This window comes from Ostrinia nubilalis, chromosome 17 (genome assembly GCF_963855985.1).
Source record: "Ostrinia nubilalis chromosome 17, ilOstNubi1.1, whole genome shotgun sequence".
NCBI classification, from domain to species: Eukaryota; Metazoa; Arthropoda; class Insecta; order Lepidoptera; family Crambidae; genus Ostrinia; species Ostrinia nubilalis.
In genome coordinates, this window is record NC_087104.1 from 8,821,727 (window position 1) to 8,836,682 (window position 14,956).

A 14,956-nucleotide genomic window follows, 5' to 3' on the forward strand; every position below is an offset into this window, starting at 1 on the left:
AATGAAAATTGACACGTTAATGTCATACAAAATTGAACTCATCTGCTCTGGATCTAAAACTTAAAGTAGCCTAACGCTCACCTGCGTGGTCGCCGTCCCAGTGGACCTCACGAGTCGGATTCCACATCATCGATTCAATTCCGAACCTCAACCGTTTCTGGATTGACATGGAAATCCCTGAAGCTTCCATTTGTTTTACAAACTTGAATTTAGATTAAAGATATGAAAAATACAAGATTTTCATTTTGCCCAGTTTTTAAAGCAAAATAATAATGGATATTAGTATGGCCAAGTATCCTGTATTGTGCAGGACATCCTGGTGAGATGACCCGATTCACCCTTGATCGGGATCCTTTGAGTTTTAATTTGACCAATGAATAGGTAAATCAAATATGTTACCTACATTTGTAAGCTATTATCGTACTTGTATTTATAATATCACTAGCTGTGCCCGCGACTTCGTCCGCGTGGAATAATGACTTTGGGTAGGCACTTTTAATAATTTAGTCTAATTATTTTACAAATAGCTTTTGCCCGCGACTTCGTCCGTGGAGAAGTCGAAAACGTTCTCATACGATTATTTTTAAATGTTTTAACGTTATTATCTAAATGTTTGAATACTTTTAAAATATAAAAATCAGGTTAAATAAACATGAAAATATTTTTTTCTTATATTATGAATATGCAGCTCGGCCTTTGATCCGGTGAAAGTTACTCGGTGGTATTATTTTTTTACAACGAAATCGAAAACTACAACTACCGCAGTATTATTGGTAAACTTTTTTTTATATTTTCCTACGGGTGCTAGAATCACCAAGCTTCCAGCATGCCACTGGCCGTGGGAGAAGGAGCTTTTCCTCAAGACTACTTCCACTACCTCGAGGGCCTCCGCCAAAACTCTCGCGCGAAAATGAGTTTATGTATACAGCGCAAGCAGGTGCCCGCGGCATGACTTTCATGCATTACTATGCATTGTTGGGCGAGCGCACGCAGCGGGCACCCACTCCGAGGTTAAGTGGAGGCCCCTAGAGTATGGTAGTCGTTAACATGACGTAATGATTGTAAAAAAATGCACTAATGAGTAATTAATATCAACTTTGAAGCAAATCACCACTAAAATAACTTTCTACCCCTTTTTAACATAGTTAGGGGGTGCATTTCACTAAAATACGAAACACGTCTTCCATTAATTCTGTTATAGAATGCTTATGCAAAATTTTAAGTAGATTGGACGAAGGAATCTCGTTATTTCATACAAACTTTGCCCCTCCTTTTTACCTCCTTAGGGGTAGAATTTTGGAAAATCCTTTCTTATCAGATGCTTACGTCATACAAAGAACACACCGTCCAAGTTTCAGGTCTTTACGATCAGCGGTTTAGGCTGTGCATTGATCCATCAGTAGCGCGCATAGTACTTGATCATTATTTTGCTGCGATGTGATTTTAAAACTGCGATATCTCCTAAGATATTTATTGAAATCGAATGGTGTAAAGGGCAAGAATGTTTAAAATTAAATACTTGTGGTGAATAATTTATTTATTTGGATAAGGATTAATATCATGTTTATAAAAACACCTTCGCAAATAATGCATTATTTTAAAACAGATTTTTTTTGCATAAAAATGGTTACTATGAGCCAACCTTAAAAGATAGACATATGCTACCGCGGACTTTTTTAAAGAACTTTTAAAGGGGAACAATCCTGTCGTACATGATTTTTGCGAAACTTTAACCGTTTACGCAGCGTCAGCTCTCAAAAGGAAAAAAATCACTGATTTGAAATATTCTTGATTGGTGCTCCGCTCCTATTGGTCTTAGCGTGATGATAAATAGCCTAAAGCCTTCAGGAACTAACGGGCTATCCAACACAAAAAGAATTTTTCAAATCGGTCCAGTAGTTCCTGAGATTAGCGCGTTCAACCAAACAAACAAACAAACTCTTCAGCTTTATAATATTAGTATAGAAGTATAGATTATCCTGTTTTCGCCTCCGAGATTTATTTTACCGTGTAGTAGTACCCCTGTACGACAAGCCAATCCGCACACAATATTCAGCGTAGTAGTAGTAAAAAACAAAAGAGCGGGCAACTCCACCCCTACCACGCTGTGGGCTCGGTGTCCGAGCGGTCTCATTCCTTTGTGCGCACGCGCAACGACCGCACGCAGTATAAGAAAAATGCTTAAGTGACGTCACCAGGACGTTTTTTACCGACAAAAAACGTAATTATTTTAAGTTGTGCAGTGTAGTGACGAGAATTAGAACAAGGTTGGTTGTAACAACTATTTTGTGCAAGTGCTCGTACATTTTTATTATAAGCGTTGTGACACGACGCGTAACTTTGACCCATTTATAGCTCCAAGTTAACGCGCGATGTTAACCAGTAGCCATTTTTTGCTCCGAGGTAATGCGAGATGTTACCCAGTAGCCATTCTTTTGCTCCGAGGTAATGCGAGATGTTACCCAGTAGCCATTTTTTTCTCCGAGGTAATGCGAGATGTTACCCAGTAGCCATTTTCTGCTCTAGCGAGTTAATACGAGATATTAACCAGCAACCACTTTATATTCGGTCATTTTTGCGGGTCATTTTTTAACCAGTAGCGTTAATACGAGATATTAACCAGCAGCCACTTTGTTCGGTTATTTTTTAACCAGTAGCCGTTTTTTGCTCTAGCGAGTAAAAACGAGATATTAACTACCGAGATAGCCAGGTATTGTAATATTATTCACTCTTACGAGTTAAGTATCTTCTTTTCGGCCATTTTTAAAAGCCGTAAAAACAGAACATAATGAGCTCATACAGAAAAATGTTGCGTTTGTACGAAACTACCCACATTAAGAGCTTGCCTTCTTGGCCTTGCACCTTATGAACCATCAACCGTCTTGGAGCATGATGACCCGGCGCCGCGGACGCACTCGCCCCAGTCGAGCCTCCGCCTACTTTTATAACGACCGATGACCCTGTGGCCATACACATTGTTCAATGCTACAAAGGGTAACTGAATAATTTTGTTGTTTCGTATTTTTATATATTACACCAATCGATATTGGTCTAAATACAAAGGCTAGTAAGAAAGAAATAAGTATCAGATCAAAATTCAAAGTGCATTTATGTAGATTCATTACTTGCTATTATAAGGTCAGAATAAAAGATGCTAAATAAACCTTAGGCCGGTTTGTTGACCGAACCGAGTCGAAGTGGAAATAAATGCCTACTTTATATATGAAGTATGATAATATGTCGTTTTTTCTATGCAACGACTCATATTAACTGACATTGTGATTGTGAGTACTTATCAGTCTCACATTTTTTTGTTGGAAACTTACAAAGATCTTTCTACATTTCCGGTCGGTCGACCAATTACATCGACGGTCGACAACTATAACTCATTATAATCCTCTAAAACGGGAAAAGAGGTATTTATTTGATATGACAACTAATCCAGGCTGCTGCACTGAATATATAATTTAAGCTTTAGCCGTTCGCATAACTGTGTGAATCGAGGCTTTATACAGAGGCCGTACCGACAAGCTACGCCCTGCTGTATAGTATGATGGGCTAAGACCTATCACCCGCCCGCGGCGCAACCACGCCGCCTTCCACAAGCGCAGGCGCCTTTATTTACGCCGCAGCGCCGCTCCGCCGCCGCCGCATGCCCAGCGCTGCCAGAGCACCGCGGGAAGCGCCATTAAAGACCGACCAGAACACCAAGGTAACCCGCGTCCCTAGACGACGCGCCATCTATGTACAGGTATGTGCTGGCCGCTTAAAATATTGTTATTTTAAATGCAATGTACCTAATATCCGGTTACAGAATTTATTGTACCGAGATACCTATTCGATTCCCGATTCGAACCCAGATGATTTTTTTCATAATCATCATAACCATGCGAGTAAACATAATTAGTTATACATAACAAATAATTATACACGTCGGCGCAGAGACGTTGATATTAAGAATATTCTTAATCGCATCCGTCGACACGAGTACATTCTGAGATTACCCACTTGTTAAAAAAAAAAAAAAAAAATGTTCCTAGATGGTGGACTTAGATAGCGTTTATATAAGATGCTAAACAAAGTTTATGTGGTTTAAGCACTTCAAAAGGGATGATATTTTAACCGCAATTAAACTTTTAACAAAAGATTCATTTATGGTTTAAAGAAACTTATTAATATAAAATATGTTTATTACATAAACACGATAGCCACTGAAAAGCAAATAGAATTATGGTCTTATTTTAACGGATGTTTGTTTTGTATCTGAACAAACAGGCAACATTTTTGTTTGTCTCTTTGCGGCCTTTCTTTAGCCCTGATATTTTTACAAAGTTTATTTTTTTTTATTCATGACGTCTCACCAGCTTGTATCTATAAATAATAGATAAAATCTAAGAGCTTCCTTAAACTGTATCGGTATCGGTACATAAGATGACGTCATTTTTTCTTGTATTGGAAAAACATTATTATGTAGGTTTGTACCTACTAATCAATGTATGATTAATGCTAATAATACTATTGATAGTCTTACAAAGTAAGGCTTCATCATCATTATTATTATTTATTTACTAAAAAAAAAAAAAAAAAAGGTCAGTTTTAACTTCATGTACTGTTTTACAATTGGTTCGTATAAATTATTTATGTATAACGTTAGAATTCTCATAAGAAGAGATGCGACATCATGAAATACATTGAATCATTTCTTATCTTGCTAAATCTTTTAGACAAGCAAAGTATCTTATTATGCGTTAAAGCGATAATAACTATGCCTTTATAAATATAACACAATAATAATTACATTGTAATCAATGTAATAGAAAATTATTGACGCATCAAAAAAGAAATCGGGCCGCTTGTAATAACAACCGGACTAGTGGACTTTGGTCAGTCAAAGAACGAATCAACCACATAAAATAAACTATGTATTATGTAGGTACCTACCAGTACTACCACTACTTGTAACCTTTAGTTTAGATTAAGGACATTTTTTAATAATACCAAAAAATAATGCGATATTATTTTACGAATCGATAACGCTGCCACAAACTCATAATAATGAATGAGTCTTTCTTCCCTTTCTATGAAGTATAAATTGAGAATTAGTATTTTGTTATTTTTTCTTAGCATGATTATAAAAATTCAATCATCACAGTCATAATACTGAAGCTGACTGAATCAAGGTGTCTGAATAAAGACACGGAGTAGGAGCTTGGTTCAATATTGTCTCAGAAAATGTTAGACGCTTTGGTTACAGTACATGACATAAACCTATTTTTTGTTTCTTGAACTTTGTTTGATATTTAGTCATAATTCATATTTTATCGTCTGGCGTAGAGATTTCTACACGATTAACATGAATTAGAATGGCGAACATTTTTTTTTAGACGTTAATACGTTTTTTCACTAAAAAATAAATAAATAAAAAATAAAAAAAATAGAATGCTGGGGCAACAGGTACATCAGTAGTACCATAATTATTGCCCATTTAAGCTTACCTTTCCTTGGCAGTGAGTTTTGTATTTGGCAGTCGTGGATCAAACAAAACGTACCAGACTCCGCTATACACTCCGCAAATAATAAATAAATATCCTTCCTTCGACATTTTACACTACGCTCCTAGTCCCAAACTGAGCAAAGCTATGGGTCTTTGACAACGGATATAAACATACTTAAATACCGTTTTTATATACATAAGTACATATTATACATAGTAACACCTAGACCCATCACAGAAATTAAAATGTATCAATTCAATTTCTGCCCGGCCGGGGATCGAACCCGGGACCTCTCGGCATAGTAGTCCGTTTCGAAACCACTACACCAAATGACTGACAAATAAATATTTTTACAATGCTCAATTACATCATTGTACCTACCTTACTCTATTTTCTTAGCATATTCTAAAGTCGGGTGCATCCTATAATAACATTAAATAACCACCGCTTAGCAATATCGTTAGTGAAATCATATAATTTATTGAAATATATAATTATTTAAATAAATATAATAATTTATAGGTCAGGTTTCAAGAATCAAAAGATTGCTATTAAAAGGTGCTATTAAATAGAAACCAAACTTTTTCCTCGCAACAGTGTTACTTGGAATCCAAATTAATACTGTTTTGGAATACTGGTCAAACTGTATCCAAATAAATTAATAAGTTTTAATTAACCACATTATTTATTTATTTAATTAAAATGCAAGTGAGCTTATATTTTACAACAATCAGCTGTTAGCCTTGCAGTCACTGTGATCGATTCGGTGTTAACCACTACCGTCGTCAAGCTCAGTTCTGAGATGAAACTGGATAAATACATAATAGGAAAGGAGTGTCGACACGAGGGTGTTCGGCCCACACAGCACGCGACACGCGGCAGTATTGCCTGCGGTTTGCGCCGCTGTCAACGTTGACACAATTAGCCAGTGTGCTGGATAGACAGGATGCTCTGTCAACTGTCTTGGCAACTTTTTACAATCAGTAGTCGTACCTAACAGTTAATAGAAGTACAAATAAATGTATATAATAATACTCTATAATGAACAAAATCTTGTTGAGACCGTGATACTTGTTATTGTTATGAATAAGTGATGCAATACGATTATAATACAAAAATATTGCTTTATTATGTATTTAGTACATTGACATTTACTCTCTTAACCATTTAACATGGACATTGATCCATGCTCTAAACATCTACACGGTAAAATAAATCTCGGAGGCGAAAACAGGATAATTATATGATCAAACGAACTTACCAAGTGAAGTTCGATCTGAATTATCCTGTTTTCGCCGAAGAGATTTAAGGTCCCTCCCAACCCGAAGATTTCTATATCTTCTTCCCTGGAGGTAAACGTCAATGTCATCTCTTCTCTAAATATAATGAGACCGCTCGGACACCGAGCCCACAGCGTGGTAGGGGTGGAGTTGCCCGCTCTTTTGTTTTTTACTACTACTACGCTGAATATTGTGTGCGGATTGGCTTGTCGTACAGGGGTACTACTACACGGTAAAATAAATCTCTTCGGCGAAAACAGGATAATTCAGATCGAACTTCACTTGGTAAGTTCGTTTGATCATATAATTTTGCTTTCAATGTTTTTGATGTTTTCTTACTAAATAGTGATCCAAAATTTGAAAAGCTAAAAGGAAAGTTTAAACACAATATGACCTTTTTTCTTCGTTAAAACTTATCTACCCCTCTATGAACAATTTTAGGTTAAAGCTGAGAAAAAAGGAGATCTTCATTAAAAGGTTCATAATTTTATTAATTCCACAGTATTTTACAAACGTTTGCAATAAATCTGTGACAATGTTATCTGACGCCCCTCCCGAAGGGACCTTGGGAGTCAGGTTCCATCGATTTTGCACCTTACCTCCTCTATACAAACAGGCGAGGTAATGTTTACACTCTTCCAGGGGAAAACTAATACAGCCAATGTAAATAAACAACAACACTAATATAAATCAACCTCGTGACCTAAAAAGTGGGAATGATACCAACTCTACCAACTTTATGGGAAGCGTTCAGGAAATTACGTAATGTTTACGTCCACACAGCTATCTTAATATTTTTCCAGAGATGACAAACGACAGAAAAAGTAGGTTTTCTTTTGTTTTATCTAAATAAAAAAATCTAAAAAGGCAAAGGTAGGTATAATGTTCGCCGAGCCGATGTTTAGTAAACATTTGTATTTAGTTATATGTATAAAAATACATGTCAATAATTTATGTAGCTTCCAAGACTTAGTTGGAACCATGGAAGCTGAAACTTATTGACATTTCCATGTTTTTCTACTTTTTTTATAACAAGTAGTTACTTTTTTTCTTATCTAAAACTCTTTCCTTTTGTCATATTACAATGTTTGATAGCATCATTTAATTTTTACAGCATCGTAAACAAACACAATGTCATGTCATGAGAACCCCACCTAAGTTTTAATCTTTTATAATGGAACCATGGAAAACATCTTAAGATTTCTGTCTTTGTAAAATGACTGTCATGAATATGACAAATGATTCAACTCAAGGAATTTTACCACATTCATGACAGTCATTTTAGCGTCAACCATGTGCGACGAGTCCGTGTAAAATGGATGAAAATTACAGGAAATACGATGGCGGCATTTTGTGGTTGTGGCCAGTGGCCCGTATGCAGCGACCCTTACGTTTTTTTGTTTACCCCAATCAGTGGCAGGGCCATTTCTTCGCCGACATCTAATAAGCCGACTAATCAGTGCTAATTGGGCCATGCCCTATCTCGCATTCGGGACTTTTCCCACCTCTCGTTCCCACCGCTGCAACTCCCGTGTAGCCAGGATCTACAGCTTATTTAGGGATAAAAACCCAACCAGTAAAGGTCAAGTTTGTCCCAGGGGCAGGGGAAAGGACTCGCGGCGAAATTAATCAGAAGAACTTATGAAGAGTTGGAAGTTATGAACTCTAAACATCAAGCTTTATTTCAAAAGAATCTTGTAGACAATTTGTCTTTTCTTTGACGTGACAGCATGTCAAAAGTCGACATGTCACGTCGGCTGGTTTGGGGTGTGTCAGCAGTCTTACATAGAAATATCTGTGGGAGGCACACAAGCGGCAACGCATCGTGTGCTTTTGCTCTAAGGTTCTTTTGTTTACCCCAATCAGTGGCAGGGCCACTTCTTCGCCGACATCTAATAAGCCGGCTAATCAGCGCTAATTGGGCCATGCCCTATCTCGCATCTGGAACAATCTTGGCTTATAAGCTGCTTTGTGAGCAATATTTACGCTGGCACAGCAAGGAAATAATCGGTTTAGTATTATTATGCCAGTCTTGAAACTGAATAAAGCAAATAAAGTGGAAAAATTTCCTTTAAAGAGTCACATTTTCATTTTTTGTTTTTTATTTGTGTTTTTCTATTTGTTTTGGTAAGTGCGTAGACATTGACACATTATCGCAAAGGACCCTTCAAGGTGTTACAGAATAACATTTTAACAGGCGCGAGCAAACTTGAAAAACATTTTTTACACAAATAAAACATTCGAAAAATTAAATCCATAGTCAGGCATGTTCATTCGTTAAAATTCGCTAGTAAAACATTGATCAAAAATAAGTACCTTACTTGTACCGTACTTTGATCAAAAATAACCCAATAACTGTAAAATATATACCTCCTTTGCCTCCTTGACCCCTATAAGACGACATGCATCATATAAAAGTGCTCATGGAGCGACAAACACACATCACCATAAATTCAACATGACTTTTATGAGGATATAAAATTATGAGGGTGGTTGCGGGAAAAATATTGAAGTTCTGTAAACACACACAAAATGATTGGTTGAGCTGTGGATACATTTTCTGCTTAAAAAAAGAGCTCTTCAATAAACTTTTGATGAAAATGTAGAGCAGCGAAACATTTTATTCAATGATCTTATTAATTTTATTCAAATTCTTATAATATTTAGTTTCAAGGCACTTAAATACATGTCCCAAATGTTAGTACACTACACTTAAGTACTTACCTAGCTATATTTATTTCAAACCATTATAAATTTTGATCTTGGATTTATAATAAGTAGCAAAAACTTTCACCTGGAAACTAATTTAAGAACTACTTCATCGTAGATAAACTTATTAGTTTATATGCACTATGTTGATTACCATGGTGAAAGTTTTTGCTACTTATTATAAATCCAAGATCAAAATTTATAATGGTTTGAAATAAATATAGCTAGGTAAGTACTTAAGTGTAGTGTACTAACATTTGGGACATGTATTTAAGTGCCTTGAAACTAAATATTATAAGAATTTGAATAAAATTAATAAGATCATTGAATAAAATGTTTCGCTGCTCTACATTTTCATCAAAAGTTTATTGAAGAGCTCTTTTTTTAAGCAGAAAATGTATCCACAGCTCAACAAAACTAGATGAACAAAATAATGATAACAAGTGAAAATCACATCCCGTTCTTGTCAACAAACTAAATTGGCGGGATTGCACATCCCTGTCGTGTCCCTGTCAAACGCAAAACGTTCCATTTGAGCCGTTCGAAACTTGAAAATGGAACTCTAGATATGTCGCCACACCTTCGAGAAAATGGCGGGCAAACATGGCTGACGGCGGTAAACCGTCGGACGCATTACGTGCACGACACGTCGGAGCGAACGTCTAGAATATTGCAAGAACTAGGGCATTCAGTGGCGAGGAGCGAGCTGAGATAAACGCTCTATGGATGCCCATGTTGTTGTTTTAACGTCGCCATTAACGTATCAGTTGACGCTGGAAATGCACGACACATGATTCCGTTTCACGTGTTACGCGCGTAAATATTACAGTACTTGTTAAAGCAATAGAATGAATGAGGTCTTTTGTATCGCTGCGCTTAATGCAAAACACGATACTTTCCTACATGGTTTCATAACAAAAAAATATCATGAAAATTATAGTACGAGACCGATTGTAGGTACCTATTAGATATTTCAAGCACCATGAAAGAGTGATGACAGTTTGTTTTTCTTACATACAGAACGTGGGAGTGACTCTTAACTACTCAGTTTTAAAGAGTCTTTCATTTATTAAAGTTTATGGCACTAAGATGGAAAGTTTTATGTAAATAATCTCCATTGACTGTTCAGCATGTATTCTTCAGTTTGCAAAATTCTGATTGACGCTAGAATATGACATTAACTCAGTTGATCCCGCCGTAAGCGGCGCATGCATGATTCAGCCCTGCTCGTGAACTTACCCTGTTAAATATGAATAGCCTCACATTTTGGCACGCCAAGATGAACACGGTGACATCTTACTTATGTAGATTATAATAGGTGCGATTTTGCAACGAAATCTGATGTGGCAGCGATCGGAAAATCTGTAAGATAATTAGATTCAAAAATGTTAATAGAAAACCTTATGAAATGAAATTTAAATATCGTTTTTTTTAACTGAAATGAATATGGTAAAGCCTCATTATAATTTCACTATATTTTAAAGACCCTTCCATCTTAACTATAACCTAAGTATAATATTTTTACTCCAATCACATCTCTTTATTTTTATAGCAATTTAAGTTGTTTATTATTACAGTCTCACCTTTAAGAAAGAAATAAGAAGAATTTTAACTAGTAGAGCCTTGCCACGACGTAGGTACAACTCTAATTGCTTTAATTAAACTAAGGTTTAAAGCCAGAATAAAATCAACCAAGCCTGTAAGCATAAACAAGTAAACACATTAAATCACCCCGATCTGAAGTGCGCACATAATTACAGAATTAACCGGGGTATTGTGTTACTCTCACAGCTACGGCGGAATTATGTTATGGCCCACTCAATTCATTGTTTATGCACTCATTAAATACAGGGCTACCAAAATTGGTACCTACTTACTTGCCTACCTATTTGGATATTTTTGCGGAAAAGCGACACGTGACTGAAAGAACGATATTCTGATGATAGTACCTACCTACTTACATTATAAAGTGTGAAATTTGATGAATCAAATAAATTATTGTTCTTACTTTCTAAATCCTTAACCTCTATGGTTGTGTGTTGAATGATAGTGATCTTCTGGGCTATAAATTATTTAGGACTCTCTTATGGTATGATTAAGCAAAAGATCAAAGCACATCAACGTAAACACTTACTTACCTACCTATGGTCTGATTTAGTTGTCAACTCTACCGCGTCATTACATTAAAATGCCTTAAAAGTAGCAATAACATATTATCGTTTCAATATCAACATGTAAAAATCCTATCGCTGAATAAATCAAACATGTCAATACAAGGTTTGGTCAACCGCCAGCCGGCTTGCAATAATTTGGCTCGAGCGTACGAATAAAAGAATGCACCGACATAATACAGCTCGCATGCGATTTTGCATCCGCCAAACCCAACAGAGGGGAAATTGGAACATATCCTACGAAATGAAGTAACTTTCCGAGTAAGTATTAATGTTTGGAGAGATTCATTCCAGGGAAATTGTGTTGCGCTGCGAGACTCAGTTTTGTGACGGACTTTGGAACATTGTTTTCAGTTTTCGAATTACATTTTTCGTGTCAATGTGGTAATTTTGCGCATGCATACGAAGTGGTTTAGTTGGCGATTTTGTGATCGCGCGCTGATTCTCCTGTGATAGGTTTTTTCTGCGATACATGTTAGAACTTTTTTAGGAATGTCAATAATTTATTGCGCAAAAAGCAATGTAAAATTAAAAAAAAATGCTTTTTTAATTCCATGTAGGTAGTTTTGTTCACGAATTTTCGGCCTGCTATAGTCCGTTTTTTATTCATGGACATGGTCTAATTCCGACAGAAGTTAAATTTCCCAAAGAGAAGTATTTGACAACAGACGGACAAAATGTACGAATGTCGCTATGGAATTTCTGATGTGAAAAGCGAAGGTTTTGTATTTTTTTTTAATCCCAATAGCACGCTCTTTGTACAACATTATTAAAAGTTTTTTCAGCTACCTCAAAAACATTTCGCACATTTTACTTTAAATGCGTGAACTAAAAGCGCTGGTTGTTAATTATTCACACGTTTTTATCTTATTTTTCACTTATTACGAATAATAATATGTACTTATTACTTTGTAATTTTTAACTACATTCACGAAAAAAGTGAATTAAGTTTTTGACTTTATTATTTCTACAGATCTTCGTTCATTTCAATTATATTTTACTTATTTTTTATATGACGGCTGATGGAAATCAGTTGTACCTAATTTTCTACAAATAAATTCCTCGAACATTTTCGTCGTTCACGTTTATTCAAAATTCAATTGCTATTATGATTCAATAATGAATCGTATCGAACCTCCGCTTTTCGAATCTAACCTCCGAAAATATTGAAAACGTGAAATGTCACCTTTTTACTGCTAAAAGAATTTCCTTCGCCTACTCTCGTCATCACAGATAAGTTAGAGGTTGACGTGACATCAGCGGAGGAAAGTGAGCGTTATCTGTGGTCGCAAAATGGCGGTAAACGTTTTGGCGGTATCGAAACTCGTTCGATCGGATCATTGGGCCTGATAATAAAATCAATAGGTTATTTTATCGTGTGGACGCAGTTAAATGTACCTGCTATCAAGAAGCCTTTCTGCAGCAATATTATAGTAATGCAAGAAGCAGAAAACACGTACAAAATATCTTTAGACTTTATCCTGAAAAATAAATAACTTAGACCTTTTCAGCTATATTTCGCCAGCAATTAATAACGCTTTTACAAACTATTTTCTTAGCAAGCTTAATTGGAAAGTCACTAACAACATTACCAAAATTTTTAATAATTTGCTTAGTTAGTAGAACATGAAATTATAGGTAACTAGCTACCCTATTGAAGCAAAATATAAAATAATTACAATGTAGAATAAACAATCCATTTCCATCGTGTCGGCACCCTCCAACAAAAAATTTTTTTTTATGAATGTTATTTACGAAACATTCAGTGCAGACGTCTTTATAATTTCAAACGGCTGTTAACTACCTTCTCGAGCCCTTTTATCAAAAAGCAAGCGCGACCTTCACGCCGTGACGGCCCTCAATAAAGGGCTCTTGGCTCGACAGCACTTCGGGGTCAACGACCTTTAACAACGGTCCTGATAATATCAATTCGGAACTCATTAGTCAGGACTCTTTTGATCACTGTTCAGTTTGACTTTTAATGCTTCAGTTAATACACGCGAAATTACTTTTAAAATTAATGCCCTTTTATAAGTTTTCTGTACTGGAACTGAGTAAGGTTTCTTTGATACTTTAGGAACTTTAATTAAGCATCGCATGCAAATTTAATTTGGACGATTCGTTTGACGACGGCTTGGATATTTTTAAACGGTAGGTACTGCCAATGCTGTGAATCACAATTTTTGTCAAATGATGGAAGATTTTGGATATTAACTAGGTAGTTCTTTATGTTGAATAGTCTAGCTAGATGATCTAGATGGGAGTAACTTTTAAAGATCAAATCAGATTAAGTAATTTAATTACCGGGGCGAGCCCAGAATATTATGAGGATCACAGATTGATAATATTATGTTAACTCGAAATAAATTCAATTAATAATAATTTTAACTAGCACTAGTCAGTTATGCTTCAACTCTTAATTCAATACAGACTTGGAGCACAAACAACGTAAAGTTTGTAGTCTATTTTACTTAACAAGCTACCCAATCTTCGGCATCCCAAATTGATTACTTCATCCCAGACTCAGTTGATTAGGGCACAGAGTTGAATTTAAAACACGGGCTACCGATTGACAAAAGTGTAATAACACAGATACATACATTTCCATACTAAACGTCACTTTAAACAAGTGTTTAACGAGTGAGTAACTTTTATTAGTAAGGGGGATAATAACTTGTGTCGTACCTTTATCCTGTGATGCCAATTTCGGCACGCGTGCGGATCTGGGTGTCAATCAATCCAAATCTATCAAACTCCATACAAAAAACACCGGTTGTCGTCATAGTTACTGTTAAGCCTAAGTTTTTGTTACTTAACAATAAAACTTACAATACTCGATACATTTATTGCTACTTCAAACTCATCTGACATAAAAACATTCAGCCACCTAAAATAACCATCATTTGTTTGTTTTTTTTTTCTACTAAGGCTTACATATTAAGACATCTGATTGTCTCACATATTCATACGAGTACAACATCATGGCCTCAACATCATCGCTACGAGTGAAAAGGCATTTTTTGAGCAAGCTCGTTCCATCTTAGGCAGCTTTCTGCAATTTAACTGTGCTCAAGAGCAAGGCTATTCAATGTTTAAAAATCCTTAAAAACCTTTGCTACATGCCTGGCGTAACAATTCAAGCTCAACGTGACGTTTCCATACAAATTGACAGCAGTGCGCGTGCGAGCGTTAGACAGCTGTTAAACTGTATGGAAACAAACAATACACAGGCTATTTAACCGTGTCTTTGCCTATACCATAAACAAATAAAGACAAGTAGATAGTGAAAAGATGTTTAATG

At 35.9% G+C, this 14,956-nt stretch overlaps 1 protein-coding gene across 3 annotated transcripts in view; it reads left to right on the forward strand.

Moving 5' to 3' along the window:
• The window catches only part of LOC135080024 (receptor-type tyrosine-protein phosphatase kappa), a 188,418-nt gene that overhangs the window by 138,105 nt on the left and 35,357 nt on the right, over window positions 1-14,956 (forward strand). The gene's annotated exons all lie outside the window — the stretch shown is intronic.